At 38.1% G+C, this 17,256-nt stretch overlaps 1 protein-coding gene across 1 annotated transcript in view; it reads right to left on the bottom strand.

Annotated features, from left to right (window-relative positions):
* ELP4 (elongator acetyltransferase complex subunit 4) overlaps positions 1-17,256 on the bottom strand; it is a 238,767-nt gene that overhangs the window by 38,533 nt on the left and 182,978 nt on the right. The window lies entirely within an intron of this gene.

Below are 17,256 nucleotides of genomic sequence, written 5' to 3'. Positions count from 1 at the left end.
GGAGGCGGGCAGCAGGCCAGCGAGCTTCATCTGCCCATCCCCATCGCTCGTATTACTGCCTGAACCATACCCCCCCCCAACCCCCAGCCCCACTGCGTGGAAAAATTGTCTTCCATGAAACCTGTCCCTGGTGCCAAGAAGGTTGGGGACCGCTGACTTAGCAGCCCTCTCAGTTCTCAGACTGACTGTCTGGGGTATCCCTGTGCTTGTATTCAGGTAACCCTTATTTTACTTAATGGCCCCAAAACACAAGAGTAGTAATGCTGGGCAATCCCGATTTGCCAAAGAGAAGCCATAAAGCGCTCCCTATAAGTGAAAAGGTGAAAGTTCTAGACCTAATAAGAAAAAATATTTGTATGCTGAGGTTGCTGTCTACAGTAAGAATGAATCCTCTATCTATGAAATTGTGGAAAAAGAAAAAGAAAAAGAAATTTGTGCTAGTTTTGCTGTCCTACCTCAAACTGCAAAAGTTGTGGCCATGGTGTACGATAAATGCTCAGTTAAGATGGAAAAGACATTAAATTTGCACAATAAGATATTTGGAGAGATAGAGAGATCATGAGATCACATTCATATTACTTTTATTACAGTATGTTGTTATAATTGTTCTATTTTTTTTTACTAGTTACAGTTAATTTCTTACTGTGCCTAATTTATAAATTAAACTTTATCATAGGTATGTATGTACAGGAAAAAATATAGTATATACAGGGTTTGGTACTATCCTTGGTGTCAGGTATCCCTTGGGGGTGTTGGAATGTATCCCCGCTGATAATGGGGGACTGCCGTATTCAGTTATAAATCCAGGGCAATGGATGAGATGAAGTGGGTATAATCCCAAGCTGTGGCAGTAGGAATGCAAGAAGTGTTTACCTGATGACGGACCCCGTGCTGGCTGTGAGAGGTGACAGAACATGGGGGTTCAGAGCCTGCATTATGAATGAGGTAGGTGCTCCACCACCTGAGTAATTTTTGAGCACACAATTTGACTGGCTCTTCCCTTCTGTAAGCTGAGGTTAACATTAATGCCTTCTTCATAAGGTTTTTATGAAAATCAGATGGGTTAAACCCGTAAAGAAATTAGCATAACGCCTAGCATGTGGAAGCATTTAGCAAATATTAGTTATTATTTTGAATTATATTAGTAAGTGGGTCAGTTCATCACGACTGAAGCAGTTATGCATACAGAAAGTGTCAAAGCCTTCCCACTATATAAATTACCATGATAGACAACAAAAGGGGAGTAGAAGGGTATAATGAAAAAAATCTTTTTTGAGATCTGAAGTCTAATTTCCACCTGGATATATTGATGTCTATTATTATTTTTATTAGACATTTTTTCATGGGTAGCATTTTACATTTTGCTCCTAAAATGATTACGTATTATTTCATTTTATTTTTGTAACACCTCTGTGAGGTAGAATCTGAGGAAATGGGTCCATATATATTTTATTGCTAACTTAGTACACAGATACTAATTGTGGAAACAACCTGCTTAGAGATGGTAGAACTTTTGTACTGACTGTTAATATGGTGTAGTATAACCATTACAATTGCCAGTAGATATCATACCTTATAAAATGGTTAAACATGGCATTTATAACTTTCTTAGCCCTTATAGATGAACAAGCACATTCAAAAATGAACTGTTGGGCTTCCCTGGTGGTGCAGTGGTTGAGAGTCCGCCTGCCGATGCAGGGGACACGGGTTCGTGCCCCGGTCCGGGAAGATCCCACATGGCGCAGAGCGGCTGGGCCCGTGAGCCATGGCCGTTGAGCCTGCGCGTCCGGAGCCTGTGCTCCGCAACGGGAGAGGCCACAGCAGTGAGAGGCCCGCGTACCGCAAAAAAAAAAAAAATTAAAAAAAAAAAAAAATAAAGAACTGTCATTATAACATTCTGCTTTGCTGGTTAAAAAAATTTCCTTTGGATTTGATTATCCTTTGAAGCTTGGTAGAGAATGAGAGCCAAGAATAACTTGAGATTTTCTCTTTTAACTGGTAAGATTATTTTGTGCTTTAATATAAATGAAGTATTCTATTTGTTATTCCATACATGAATTATTCTATTCTTTCTATTTGTTAGGAAACAATTCAAATAGAAAACACAATGTACCTTTCCTAAGATTCATAGTGAATCTATTTATCATGAGCTAAGGAAATCACATTATATTCTTTCAATCTAACTTTAATTTTGGTTTCCAAACAATCTATATCTCTTTCAAGGTTAAAAGCATTGAAAGTACACATTGAATGCTAAGGAAAATCTTAAAATTTCCTGAAATGCATTAGCCATCCTATTTATATAACAAATATCTTGTTTGTTTATGATGGTCTACATCATTAATCTAGATAAATAAATGGAGAAGTGAAGGGAGCTGGGTTTGCTGTTTTGTCCATTGCCCAGCAACCAATAGTTACAAGCGTTCTGTAGCAGGGCTCCACCGCATAAGACAGCGCTATGGCAGCATATGCCATTTTCTATAACGATGCTGATTGAGGCAGGAGAGCCTAAGAACTCACATTTATTCTAAGTCAATAGGGCAAGTTTGAGGCGTTTACTTGTTAAAAATTGTACTTCCGAAAAATATTAATGTTTGTCACAATTGGATGATGGGTACATAGAAGCTTTTGTATATCTGTATGTTTCAAATACTTAATTTTTTGACAAAGTGTAAATGTTCACGAAGCTAATTATGTGCCTTCACTCTTTAAAACCAATTTTTATGAACTTTGAAAAAATCATAATAGTAATATAGGCTTATGATAAAATACTGTAAAAGATAAAATAAAATAAAAAAATATAAAGCAAACAACTACAAGTGCCCCTCTCTACTCCTAATTTACTAGTTACATTCTCTGAGGTAACCATCCTTTGTTTTAACAGATTATATATTCTTCTTTATTATTAAAAATACTTTTCAGAATGAACAGATATGTAAACAACTATAAATCTGATCGTGGCAAAATAAGTTTGAAACAGATTTTATAAATGACACATCAAAAATATGTAATATGAGAAAAATGATAAACAAAATCACATTTTTCTTATTAACCTAATATTTGAATATTATTAAAGATATAAAGCAAATGGCTTTTAAAACCATTTTTGCCATTTTTCTTTTGTTGGAAGTAAAGTTTACTTCTTTCATAAGCTTTTGTTTATAAGTTAAAAACAATAATGTAGCAACAGTTCAAGCTTGAGTTAAGGTCACAGGCACTACAATTTTTGAGATAGATGAGTCTCTTTAAGTGAAAAAATGTACTGGAGGTATATGAATAAGATGCTGCTCATTACCTCAGTTTCTTTATTATTCAATTGGGCATAATCCCTGCCCTGAGAGTTGGAGTTTACTAGTCTTTGATATTCTTCAGTGGATACAGTGAAAAGTGTAAAGGCAAGAAAGACACATTCACCACATTCAATGACTTAAGTAATTGTGTGGAAGGGAGGGTCCTCTGTCCACGAAAAAGTGTGAACAGAGTACCATTTGTGGCTAGGCCCCCTTAGAGGTTTGGAATAATTTACAAACAAAGGAAAGGACCTTTTGACATTCAACAAAAGGGGTCATTTTATCTTTTATTCCTTCAGAGGAGTGCTTTATTAGAAAAACCATGAGTCCTGATTCTCCCAAGTCCTGGTTCTGTCATAAATTAGCTACCTTGAACCAATAAATTACCATATTTAAGTCTCAAATTTCTTTGTGTATAATGTGTAATTAATATCTGCCGTACTTTCATAATCCATCGCACTCTCGGCTAGCAGTTATTATGTGTAACAATATAACAAATGAGACAGCTTTCTTCCTCTTATGTTCCCAGACAAAACCCTTGCTTTACATGTGCTCACTTTAAAATAAAAACGCACTCTAAAAAATAAAGCTCTTTTCCTTCTGAGCCCAAAGCTAAGGACACAGATACTGATGTACTTAAATCTTATGGCCACAAAAGTCAATCCCAGAAATTATTATAAAATTGGAGCCAATCATTCTTGGTCTTATTCTACAAACAGATACTTTATTTTGAATATGAGACAAGGTCAAGTCTCAAAAGATATAGCTCAAGCTTAGAGAGTCCAAGAGGAACTATTCTACTCAGGAACAGAATTTATCATAGATTATGCTTTTGCTTTTTATTGTTTGCTAAAGAAATTTACAATATTAACACACAAATCCGTATGTCAGTCTATTCATAACATGTAACATGGTGCAGTGGTTCTCAAAGTGTCTTTTTTGGAACACTGTTGCTGTATGATAGGAGTCACAAACAAGGGGGTTCTATGATCAAATAATTTTGGGAAATGCTAGGTTAAACAAAGTTACGTGTGTTTGTGTGTGTGTGTGTCTTTAGGATTGCTGTTACTTTAACTACGAATTTCTAAGTGGGGGCTATATTATCCTGAGTTTCCTCAGCTCATCGGATCAGAGAATCCTTTGTTGACTTGGTGCATCTGATGGCATTAGTGTTATGCAGCGTGCATGTGGGACATGCTGGCATATCCTGTCCTATAAGACTAGCCCTCAGAAATCACAGATGATCCCAATATTCCTTAGATTCTCCCTTTTCATCAGCTCTCCTGCACCCCACCTTCCTTATTTCTTCTTCTTTAAATTGTTATAATACTACTTTCCTGGTCTCCTTTCTTCTACCCCATTCTGCATGCTGCCTAATAGTCATCTTCCCCAAACTTGCTCTTTTCTCTTTTCTGAAAAGCCTTTCCACTGTACCTGGGTTTAGGCTCCCTAATTCTGTCCTCAATAACACCCTGTTCTGATGTTCCCAGTTTGCTTTTCTGATATTATATCCTGCTTTTCCGCTAACAAAAAGTTTACTCACTTTCCCCAGTCTGCTCTCCAACTTTCCATATCCCATCCTCTGTTCATGTGCTCCTTCTGGCTGAAATATCTTTCCTCCATCCTATCCACTTTGTCAAAGTCTATTTGATGCCCCATCCTCCTTTGTTAAATCTTCTCAGCCTTTTTCTGAAAGGGCTAGGGAATGAACATTAATTTTTACTGTGTGCCAAGGACTTCTCAAAGACTTTGCTCTGCATTAAAAATTATTCCTTCTACCAGCATATAAATATAACAGCATGGTGAGTGGTACTTTTATTGTTGCTTGACAGGATGGACCCATCCTTGACAATAGGGACTAAGTGAGACCTAAAGAGAGTCTTCAGCAATTGGGCCCAGACACCTCTCAAACCTAAAAGGTGGCAGAATGTACCACAGCTATCACCCCAACCTCCATATAAAAATTTGGGGAAAGGTGGGCAAGACTGATGGGGCCGCTGGTCTTTGTGGGAAGTCCAGTGCTTGTGATGAAAGGAGATTCTATTCTATGAAGGTAGTTTCGAAGGTGCTTGCAGGGTTTCCGAGAGACTCACTCAAGGACTAGTTGTACCTGTGAGATGAAAACATCAGCATTTCATTCTCCATTGGTGATCTGTGAGCAGAGAATGTGCTAATCCGTCCTGTGCCTATCTGACCAAGGCAGACAGAGCTAGAGAAGAAGGGCAGGGCAGAGAGAAGGGCAGTGGTGGAGCAGCCTGCATTCGCAGGAAACTCCTGCGGGACAAGGTGGAGCTGCACTTGAGTCAGCTTGCTGGTGCTCTACCCGAGGTGATGACCTGCCTGGCAACGGGAGACCATCAGCAAGAGGCTGGCGAGGCACACCACTGTGGGCACGGAAGGAGGTGGCACGACTGCTATGCTCTGACCTCAGAAAACAACACGGTGTGGACACCCTACAGGGCTCTCTGAAACTCTCATCTATCTAGGCTTTGAGAGGGCTAGGATTTGGATGCCGGCCTCATATGTAGTCAGAGAAGTAGGCATAATGGACCGAGGACTCTACAAGTGGGCAGCTGTGTAAAGAAACATGTGCCCTGTTACCACTCCGTTCTCCCTGGTCCAACACACTGGAGAAGCCAGGCCCTGCAAAGAGCAGGGAGACCCGTCTTCAGAACCAGACACAGCTCTCCAATCCCTCTCTACCCTTCAAACAGTGAGGATCCCAGTTCAAGCCTGCACTGGGTAGAGGGCAGATGAGATTTTAAACTGCATTAGAAGCTAAATTTTAATAAACAAGTGGCCACAAAGTTGGTGAATATGACAAAGATATACCTAAGGGACAGGAAAAGATTTGACAAAGCCAGTTGAAAGCTACCACGAGAGCAAATGAAATTGTTTAATATGTATACCTCCTGAGTTGACATTCCTCAATAAACTGGTTAAATAAACAGGTTAGCCTTAGCTCTTATCCCATATTTTTCTATGGTGACATACTACGTTCTGGAGGAAAAGAAAGTCAGTAGAGGAAGCAACCGTCACAGTCTGTGGCCTGGTCCCTTGAAAATCCCGCAAATAAAGTTAATGAGAGTTATTAGGATCTATCTTGCTGGCAACTTGAAGGCACATGCATCAAGGAATCACACTGCATGTTGTCTTTGAATTCTCTTATTTTGGAGGGATGGGTTAGACAAATTGACCCAGCAACTTCTCCATTATAATGTCAAGATTTTATAATAGCAATTTCAATCAAAATAGTGGCTTTATAATAGGAATTATGATTAAGATGAAATGGCTGCAGTCAACACTAGTATTTTTACACAAAGAAACATGACATCACCTTTAACAAGGGAGACAAAAAGAAAATAAAGTCAACATTGTGGTAGATATTGGTAGTCAGTCCCCTTTCTTCCTGCCTCACACACTTTTCTTCCCAGTGCAGCCTTCTCAAGGAAGGGTCTAAGTATTTACCAAGAATGTTGCCTGGCAGAGGTGTCCAGCAACTTTCTTTCCACTTCTTTCTCTGAGACAAAGAGGTCTGAGGCCCAGCTCTGTCATTAATTAGCTGCATAACCTTGGGCAGGGCAATTTGGGTGGGGATTGGAGTAGACATCTACAGAAGGTTTTAAAACATCACAATTCTAGGAGTATCCACAAATCCCCGAGAGAAGCCTGTTTATTTGATAGTTGCTTTTGATGCTCTAACTAGACCAAGGCAACAGCCTGTTAGAAAATACCCAAGGTACCTGCAAGCAATCAGGATTTTATCTTCTAGAAATTTGCTTTAAGACAAAGCCACCAACATTGCACAGTGCTTACAAGTGTGATTTGCTTTTTGAGTGAATGTCTCAGTTATTCACTCTTTCAGTTGTCCAACAAGGATCGCTGTTGGACAAACCCAGCCAGACTCCCTGGGTTTGAATCTTCAGTGTACCCTTTATTACAGAGTGACCTTGGATACCAGTTACTTCATCTATAAAATGAAGATAACAATGGCACATACTTCATAAATTTTTCTGAGGATTAATGAATGAATACCTGTAAAGTGCTTAGAACAGTGCCTGGCATAACAGATGTTAGCCATTATCTTATTATTTTATGGGTAGATTTGGTTTAGCCTGCAGGCAGCTTCATAGATGTCACACTCAGAGCCTGGGGTTTTATGCTCTGTAACTGCCGCCTTGAAATTCTTAATATTTCTACCTTTGAATCTGTGTTCTGTAAGTCAAGCCTGGTGGGACAATGGCGCACGCACAGAGGGATGGCTACACTGCAGTCTCCTCCTCCCAGGCTCCAGCTTTCTGCTCTCTGTTTCTGTTCAGGCAGGGTGCCCCTGGGTATGGATGTGGAAAGGGTCAGGGATGGCATGTATCCCATGGCATCTTGAGGTGGGGCACAATGCCAGGCACTGGGCTAGACACAAAGAATTCAAAGAGAAACAAGTACTTACACTTCCAATTCTGATAAATTATCTTATAATGCATCAGCTGTCTCAACGAAATCAACTAGAAAACCTATGATAACAATTAAACATTTTAAAATAAATTATCAGAGAGCTGTTCCAATATGGGTTTACATTTCCTGCCTACAGGTTTCACTTCAATGATATATGGGATGCTTAATTATTGATAATGGAATCCTACACAAAACTGGATCTAATGAAAGAAATTACTTTATAGGAAAAGAGATGTGGAAGAAGGTCCATGACCATGGGACCCACCGGTTATGAGGCGGGGGCATGGAGGCAGCTGTCCTGCCCAGGGCTGGCAGTGCTTCAGAGCGTTTGGTGGGCACCAGGCAAGGGCAAGCTTCTTGTCCACCTCTGATCCAGGTAGCTATCATGTTCCAGGGTGGAGGCTGCAATTCCCATCCAGTGTGGGTTGGGGCCATGGGGCTATAGGAAGGGGAGGTGCCTGGCTCACTTCCCCACCTCTGGCCAAGGCACAGCATCTCAAGTGGCTGGAGGAGGGAAAACCTGATATCTGATGGGCAGCTTATGCCTGAGCCATGGGGTGAGACCACCAGGGGCCCATGAGAATCTGTGCTCTGAGAGTATCCACCTGCCTGAAGGAACATGACCCAACCTAGCAAATGCAAACACCACTACAAGCTGAGAGACAGACCATGGAAGAAAGAAAAAAAAGTTTCATATTTTAGTACCTTTAATGGCACTTTTTCCAGTTTTTTTGAACAAGGGGCTCCACATTTCCAATTTCCTTGGGCTTCACAAATTGTGTAGCCTGTCCTGTCTGCAAGGCTTACTTTCTTCCATAGAAGGCTTTTAAAACAGGCTCTTTTACTAGGCATTATCACTGAGAAGTCACAGATGACGGGCGATTAAACTATCTGAATACAGACACTGGTAACGGTAAACATCATACATGAATTTTAAAACGAATTACTCAAAAACTCATACTAGCTTAATATTTTCAAGATTACCATTCTCTTCAATCCATTTGGCAGAAATCAAGTATTGTCTCTTTCCTGAATTCTCAACTCTTAATCATTAGTGCTTTGGACAAAAGAATGAGCACTGAAAACAAACAACAACATAAATAAATAAGATTTTAAAAAGTTTCCTCTGGGAGGTCTTCTCTTATTACCAATGGCCAACCAGGATAAGTGTGCTTTTTATCTGAGGAATATTTCAGTTATTTAAATATCTGAGTACTATGTATGTTTATATCATGATAACGATATAAATTACACTTATAATTTTTCACCCAAAAATTGAATCAATATTTTCCACAACAATGTATTATGGAAGCATATAATAAAAGTGAGGAAGGCAATGGAGAGGGCTCTGCCATCAGTCAGGGAGCAAGTAGTAAAAGTGAACTCATTAGCATTAAAACAGTTGATAAGTTACTGCCAATTACTTAAATTATAAAGGCTTAAAGATCAAGCCTAATAGGGCTTCCCTGGTGGCGCAGTGGTTGAGAGTCCGCCTGCCGATGCAGGGGACACGGATTCATGCCCCGGTCCAGGAATATCCCACATGCCGCGGAGCGGCTGGGCCTGTGAGCCATGGCCGCTGAGCCTGCGCGTCCGGAGCCTGTGCTCCGCAACGGGAGAGGCCACAACAGTGAGAGGCCCGCGTACTGCAAAAAAAAAAAAAAAAAAAAAAAAGATCAAGCCTAATAAATGCATCTAAAAACAAAATCAATAGTACCCTGGATCTTATGAATTGTACATGTGTTTTTAGTTTGGTCAACATTTGGATGTTTTTATTTCAATAGTATTCAATAGTATTCTCAATCGAACCATTTCATCTGAGAAATGATTTGCTCATTTATATTTTCTGATTGATTAATGTCCTTAGGATGCTGCCAAATTAGAATTTGCTACCCCAAATATTCCCCACAAGAAGACTTGCCACTGGTTCAAAAGTGTACCAAATGAAAGAAGGCAAATCCAGATTCCAGCTGAGCAGTCAGGAAGCATCATCTTGGACCGAATGGAAAATCAGGAGTTGAACGCACAGTTTTAGAAAACAGATTAAAAAAAAGAAAAAAAAAAAGCCAACACACTTAAAAATACTAACAAACCAAAAGCAGTGTTGTGTTACAGTTCTAATTATATTTGTGCCTACAACCTATGTTACAGACCATAGTCTTATAATTTTCTGTTTCTCTTAATGGCAACAGGTTAATAGCCACAAGGAAAATCTTGCACACCAAGATCGAAAGAAGCCTGTTGGTGTAAGGCATTTGGCATCAGACTAGAGTTGCACACGCTGACATGTCACAGTCTTGAAACAGAAACTTCAAAACTTCCTTATGAATGCTGAAGGCAAGTCATTGACTTCATACTAGCTCCAGAGTACATCTTTCTGGGGACAGCATTCAACCACGTAAACAACAAAACTGGGCAAGCAAAGCCTGACTGTGTACTTGGAAGTGAAAGTCTTAAGCAGAGCAAAATATGAGTCAGCTTCCAAAGCCACCAAGCTTCAGATAAGAATCTATGACTAAATACAAAATTGGAAGTAAGCAGCATATACAATAGCAATTCTGACAGATGGGGCAGCTTAGCACTGAGCAATAGTCCCCATTCCTGTACCGTGATCACAAACTCCCCTGGCCTGGCTTCTCAGGCTGGGCAAGAGAGCCAGGGGGAACATGATTTCATTCCATCTGGTCCTTGGCACTTACCTTCCTTTTGCTTTATCTTGCAGTGTGAATCTGCTCATGTCCTGGTGTTCTCTCCAACTTTTCTTCCTAGCTATGTTACTTATGTTTCTTAAGTGCAAGGGTTTTGCACAGCATGTCATGGTTGGTACCAGTCACTGGTGGACACTTAAGAAGGGCATTTTAAATCTTCAGTTGTTCTCAAGGACCTCGATTGATTAATTAGTACTATTCTCGGTTAAGGTATAAATGTCTCAGGGAGTCCACATTTTACCAAAGGACTTAAAAAATTATAAAGTTTTATTGTTCCTTACCAACTATTCCTTTGCTTAGCAACTGAAAGACACTTTCATTCATTTTATCTTTTTGTTTTTTTGGCCTGACTAGAGCACAAGAGTAGCTGGACTGTGTGCCTGCGTCAGCGGGTTACCACTTCAGTACAACTCAAGCAAAACAATTTGAAAAAGTGCCAAACTGTTTTGGGATTGGACAGACAAGGGTGACCCTTCATGATTCCATGAATAATGTAAACAGGGAACATATTGCTGAGGTCAAAGAGAACGAAAAAAATCAAAAGTAATTGCCTGGAGAGAAAAAAGAGGTGTAAGATTTTAGCAGGGCAAACAGCATGTGAAATGGAGACTATACTCTGTTTATACATTAAGTTTAGGGATTTAGTTTTTCCTGTGGCAAACTGTGTTAATTGTAATTATTTGGCTTGAAGGTTTCTGACTTTGCAGTCACAGAACTGTGCTGAGGTTTTCTGTCTAACTCTTCCCTTCTCCTTTCTCTATTACCAAGTAATCATCCAATTACTTGAATAAAAATGGTGATGCAGTAGTTAATATAACTTAACCCATTTCATCTAAACTATGTCAGAACTTTTAATGAAGAGAATACTAGAAAAAGACAAAAAAACCCAAACCTTTTAAGGTCATCCTAGTGATTGTGTAGTGGTGTGTCCTGATTTTTCCCAATGTTTTATTGTGAAAGATTCAAACATATAGAAAAGTTGAAAGAATTTTTTTAAGAGAACACTCATATACACACCACCTATATTGTACAATTAATCTTTTTATACACTTGCTTTATCACCTTTCTAAACATCTACCTACCTACCAATCCATCTTATATTTGGTGAATTTTAAAGTAAATTGCAGACATCAGTACACTTTACCTCTAATCACTTTGGCATGTATATCATTAGCTAGAATTCAATATTTACATATGGTTCCTTTTCTTAAAAAGATATACTGTGATATAATCCACATACTGTACAATGCACCCTTATGGTTCCTTTATACATCAAAACTTTTAGTGGAGAAAATATGGAACATTTTTTACCTCTGTCATTATTATATGTGTCAGATAACACTTGTGGCTTTCAGACCTTCTGCTGATAAACACAGATAGCTACAGTTTTTGGAAAAACAAAAATTTTAAATTTGGAAAAGAGACAGACACCTCCCCCAGCCATACTAAATTGAGAAATTTTGTTACTAGGATAATAGATAGCAATTATAAAACTCAACTTCAAATCTGAGTTATTTAGACAAATGACGTTTCATCTATAATCATTCCACAAAAACTGTGTCACTGCAGACCACGGGTTTAAATACTTTAAACTACCACAATTTTGCACCCGCTTACAGGTGCAGATTATATTTTCCAAAGATAACTGCACAACATCACCCATTCCACATGCTCCTGTACAATGTGATCTTGTATCTGTGTGATCAAGAGGCAGGTTTAATTCTTCTCTCCCTGAATCTGGGTGGCCTTGTGACTGTTTCTCAATAGAGTATGGCAGATGTAATCCTTTATGATGGGTCATAAAGGCCAGGCAGCTTCTACCTTGTTTTCTAGGACATTTGCTTTTGGAGTTCAGAGCTGCCATCTAATCAGTTCAACCACCAGGTAAGAAGAGGCTACCAAGTCATGAGGAAGCCTAGGTCACATGGAAAGACTACAGACAGGTGCTCCAAAGGACAGCCTCAACTGTAGTCCCAGCTGACGGCCAGCATGTACCATTAGACATGTGAGTGAAAATGCTCCTAGTTGATTCCTACCTCTAGTTATCAAATTTTTCCAGCTGAGAGAGAACATAGACATCATGGCACAGTGCATATATGGAGCATAACTGCTGTGTCCCGTTCAAATTCCTGACGCACAGAAACCTTGGATGTAATAAAATTATTTTTTTACATCACTAAGTTTCGGGGTGGTCTGTTACACAGCAATAATAACCAGAACAGCCCTTCTTTATCTCCTACACTACAAAACAAACCAAAAAGTACCACTGTTTTAAAAAAGAATATATAATTTTTGTTTGGCAGGATATCTGCAGATACTAAATACATTAAAAGGATCATACAATCCCAGGATCAAGTGGGATTTATTTCAGGGATGCAAGGATGATTCAACATCCACAAATTAATCAATGTGATACACCACACTAACAAAATGAAGGATAAAAATCATATGATCATTTCAATAGATACAGAAAAAGCATGTGATAAAATTCAACATCCATTCATGATAAAAAGAACTCTCAACAAAGTAGGTATAGAGGGAGCATACTTCAACAAAATAAAGGGCATATATGACATCATACTCAATGGTGAAAAGTGAGAAGTGTTTCCTCTAAGATTGGAACAAGACAAGAATGTCTACTCTTGTCACTTTTACTCAATATAGTACTGGAAGTCTTAGCCAGAGCAGTTGGGCAAGAAAAAGGAATAAAAGGCAACCAAATCAAAAAGGAGGAAGTAAAACTGTCTCTATTTTCAGATGACACGATATTATATATAGAGAATCCTCAAGACTTTACCAAAAAACTGTTAGAATGTTCTATAAATGAATTCAGTAAAATTGCTGGATACAAAAACAATATATAGAAATCAGTTGCATTTTTATACACTAAGAATGAGTTATCAGAAAGAGAAATTTTTAAAAAATCCTATTTACAGTTGCATCAAAAAGAATAAATACCTAGGGATAAATTTAATCAAGGAGGTGAAAGATCTATACACTGAAAAGTATAAACATTGAAGAAGGAAACTGAAGAAGATACAAAGAAATGGAAAGATACTCTCTATGTTCATGGATTGGAAAACTTAATATTGTTAAAATGTCCATCCTACCCAAAGCAATCTACAGATTCAGTGCAATCTCTACCAAAATTCCAATAGCATACTTCAGAAACAGAGCAAACAATCCTAAATTTGTATTAAACCACAAAAGACCCTAAGTAGTCAAAGCAATCTTGAGAAAGAACCACAAAGCTGGATGCATCACATTTCCTGATTTCAAACTATATTGCAAAGCTATAGTAATCAAAACATTATGGTATTGGCATAAAAACAGACACAAAGATCAATGGAACAGAACAGAAAGTCCAGAAATAAACCCATACACTTACGGTCAATAATTTTTGATAAAGGAGCCAAGAATGTGCAATGGGGAAAAGAGAGTCTCTTCAATAAAAGGTCCTGGGAAAACTGGAGAGTCACATGCAAAATATGCAACTGGTCCCTTATCTTATGCCATACACAAAATCAACAAAATGGATTAAAGACTTGAATTTAAGACCTGAAACTATAAAACTCCTAAAAGAAAACATAGGGGGTAAGCTCCCTGACATTGGTCTTGACAATGATTTTTTGGATTTAACACCAAAAAGCAAAGGCAATTAATGCAAGAATAAACAAGTGGGACTCCATTAAACCAAAAACTTCTGCACAGAAAAGGAAACCATCAAAAAATTGAAAAGTCAACCTACAGAATGGAAGAAAATATTTGCAAATCATATATCTGACAGAGGGTTAATATTCAAAAAAATAGAAAGAACTCATACAATTCAATAGCAAAAAAACAATATTCTGTTGAAAAATGGGCAGAGGAACTGAATAGACTTTTCCAAACAAGACACACAAATGGCCAACAGGTACATGAAAATGTGCTCAACATCAGGGAAATGCAAATCAAAACCACAATGAGATACCACATCACACCTATTAGAATGGCTGTCATCAAAAAGATAAGAGATTGGCAAGGATGTGGAGAAAAGGGAACTCTTGTACACTGTAGGTGGGAATATAAATTCATGTAGTCACTATGGAAAACAGTATGGAGTTCCCTCAAAAAATAAAATATTGAGGTACCACATGATCCAGCAATTCCATTTCTGGATATATATTGGAAGGAAATGAAGTTACTATTTTGAAGAGGTATCTTTACCTCCATGTCCACTGCAGCATTTTTTGTTTTTTTAAACAATAGCCAAGACATGGAAACAACCTAAATGTCCACTGATGGATGAATGAATGAAGAACATGTGGCATATATATATAAAGGAATATTATTAAGCCATAAAAAGAAGAAAATTTTGCCATTTGTGACATGAATAGACCTTGATGGCATTATGCTAAGTGAAATGAGTCAGATAAAGACAAATACTGTATGATCTCACTTATATGTGGAATCTAAAATAACTGAACTTATAGAAACAGAGAACAGATTGGTGATTGTCAGAGGCAAGGGGTGAGGGGAAATGGGTGAATGTGGCCAAAGGTACAAACTTCCAGTTATAAGATAGATAAGTTCTGGGATGTAGTGGACAGCATAGTGACTAGAGTTAACAATACTGTATTGTATATTTGAAAGTTGCTAAGAGAGTAGATCTTAAAATTCACATCAAAAGAAAAAAAAACTGTAACTGTGAGGTGAAGGATATTAACTAAACTTATGTGGTAATCATTTTGCAATAAACATATCTATCAAATCATTATATTGTATACCTTAAACTAATACAATGTTATATGTCAATTATATCTCAATAAAACTAGAAACAAAGAACTATATAAATTTTGTTTGGCATCTATATCTGCATAAGGAAATACCTTATAAGATATCACCTCAGGTAGTTAATATCAAGTTCTATATTTAGGTATGCAGAAATTTTTATAAAATGTTGCTCTAAGAATTTCATGATATTTGTCAAGTAGTTCCAGACACTAGCTGGGTAGTAATGCTAGTTGCCAACATTAGGGAATAAATATAGCCTAAACTAACATGCAAAAAAGGAATTTTGGTTGATTGCAAGCTCAATGAGTCAACTATGGATATGGTTACCAAGAAAACTAATATATTTTCAGGTCCATAAATAGAAGCACTATCTCAGTGCCATGGATTCCTTTGGCAATGTGGTAAAGCCAGTGAACTCCTTTTCAGAATAATGATTTTAAATGTAAAAAATAAAATACATTAGATTATAAAGGAAACAAGTTGCATTTAAATGTTATCAAATAATAAACATCTTTGATCTAGCAATATCTGCTTTAAAAAAATTAACTCTTAAATAACAAGAATAGCAGTGGGATTAATATCTAGGAAAGGAGAGGAGTATAAATGATATTTTGAGATATCTGCATAGTTATAAACATGTAAACTCATATGTAAAAGTCTGTGATTTCTAATAATGAAGCATTGGTTATTGCCAATGCTACTGTGGTTTGCTGCCTATATTCATAATTAGGAAAATACTAAGTTTCAGTGATAGGTAAGTGAAAATAAAGATGTAAATTTCTCTTCCACCCAAGTTCCTGGAACCCCTAAATTTTATCCACAGATCCCTTATTTTTAAATCCCTTCAATAGGACAAGCATTTATTTATGGTTTCATGGGTTTATGGCATTCCTGGCCTCCTCATTCACTTTTTCCTTTCATTTGCAGCTATTTATTTAAAAGCTGGGGAGAAAGGTTAGAACAAATATGCATGAGACTCCAGTCTTATATTCAGAACTGTCCATTATCTTCTCACCAGTCAATTAAAATCCCACCCATTATTCCAGGCCTAGTTCAAGTCCTACTTTCTCTAGTAAGGTGATAGGATCTGTAATGATTGCTCTTTTCTCTGACTTCCTACTGCAGGTGGAGTCAGTTTACCCTCATTTTAGCATTCAATCTCTATTTCATCTACCATCAGTTTGTCTCCTCATCTAGGCAAGGAAGTTTATAGAAATTGAGAGTGTTTGTCATTTTGTAATACTCAGAACATACTGCTAGGTACATTGCGGGCACATGATGTGTCCTTGTACAATGCCATTCTACTGGTGATGCTGTCCAGCTGTGCAAATCACCTATATGGCTGTGGGAAAGTGAGACCACATGTATTCTTCACCATCACTGTCAACTGCAATGGATCACTGAGGATGGGCTATACAAGGTATATCCTTATACTAATAATAACACTTATGTGGCACTTATTATATGCAAGATACTCTTCTAAGCATTTTGCATATTCATTTAATCCTCTTATTAGCTCTATGATGTAGGTACTGTATTCATCTCCATTTTACAAATGAGGAAACTGAGGCACAGACAAATTAGTAGAGACGAAATTTGAAACTAGGCATTCTTTTCCAGAGCTAGGGCACTCAACCACTACACTGTACTGCCATTCATGATATTCATAAATACAAGAAATCCTTGTATATATACCTGCGAGTTTAACATGAAATCACTCATTTGACAATTAGCTTTTCTTCTGCTGAACTCCTATACCGCCTGACTCAGTAATCATTAACTCAGTCCTTGCACTGTTAGAATTTTATTACAATAATAGCAGCTAGGGCTTCCCTGGTGGTGCAGTGGTTGAGAGTCCGCCTGCCGATGCAGGGGACACGGGTTCGTGCCCCGGTTCGGGAAGATCCCGCATGCTGCGGAGTGGCTGGGCCTGTGAGCCATGGCCGCTGAGGCAGCGCGTCCAGAGCCTGTGCTCCGCAACGGGAGAGGCCACAACAGTGAAAGGCCCGCATACTGCAAAAAAAAAAAAAAAA

This window comes from Neophocaena asiaeorientalis, unplaced genomic scaffold, assembly GCF_003031525.2.
Source record: "Neophocaena asiaeorientalis asiaeorientalis breed wild unplaced genomic scaffold, Neophocaena_asiaeorientalis_V1.1 scaffold196, whole genome shotgun sequence".
NCBI lineage: Eukaryota > Metazoa > Chordata > Mammalia > Artiodactyla > Phocoenidae > Neophocaena > Neophocaena asiaeorientalis.
The sequence above is the reverse complement of the archived record's forward strand: the minus strand, read 5'-3'. Positions and strand labels throughout refer to the sequence as shown.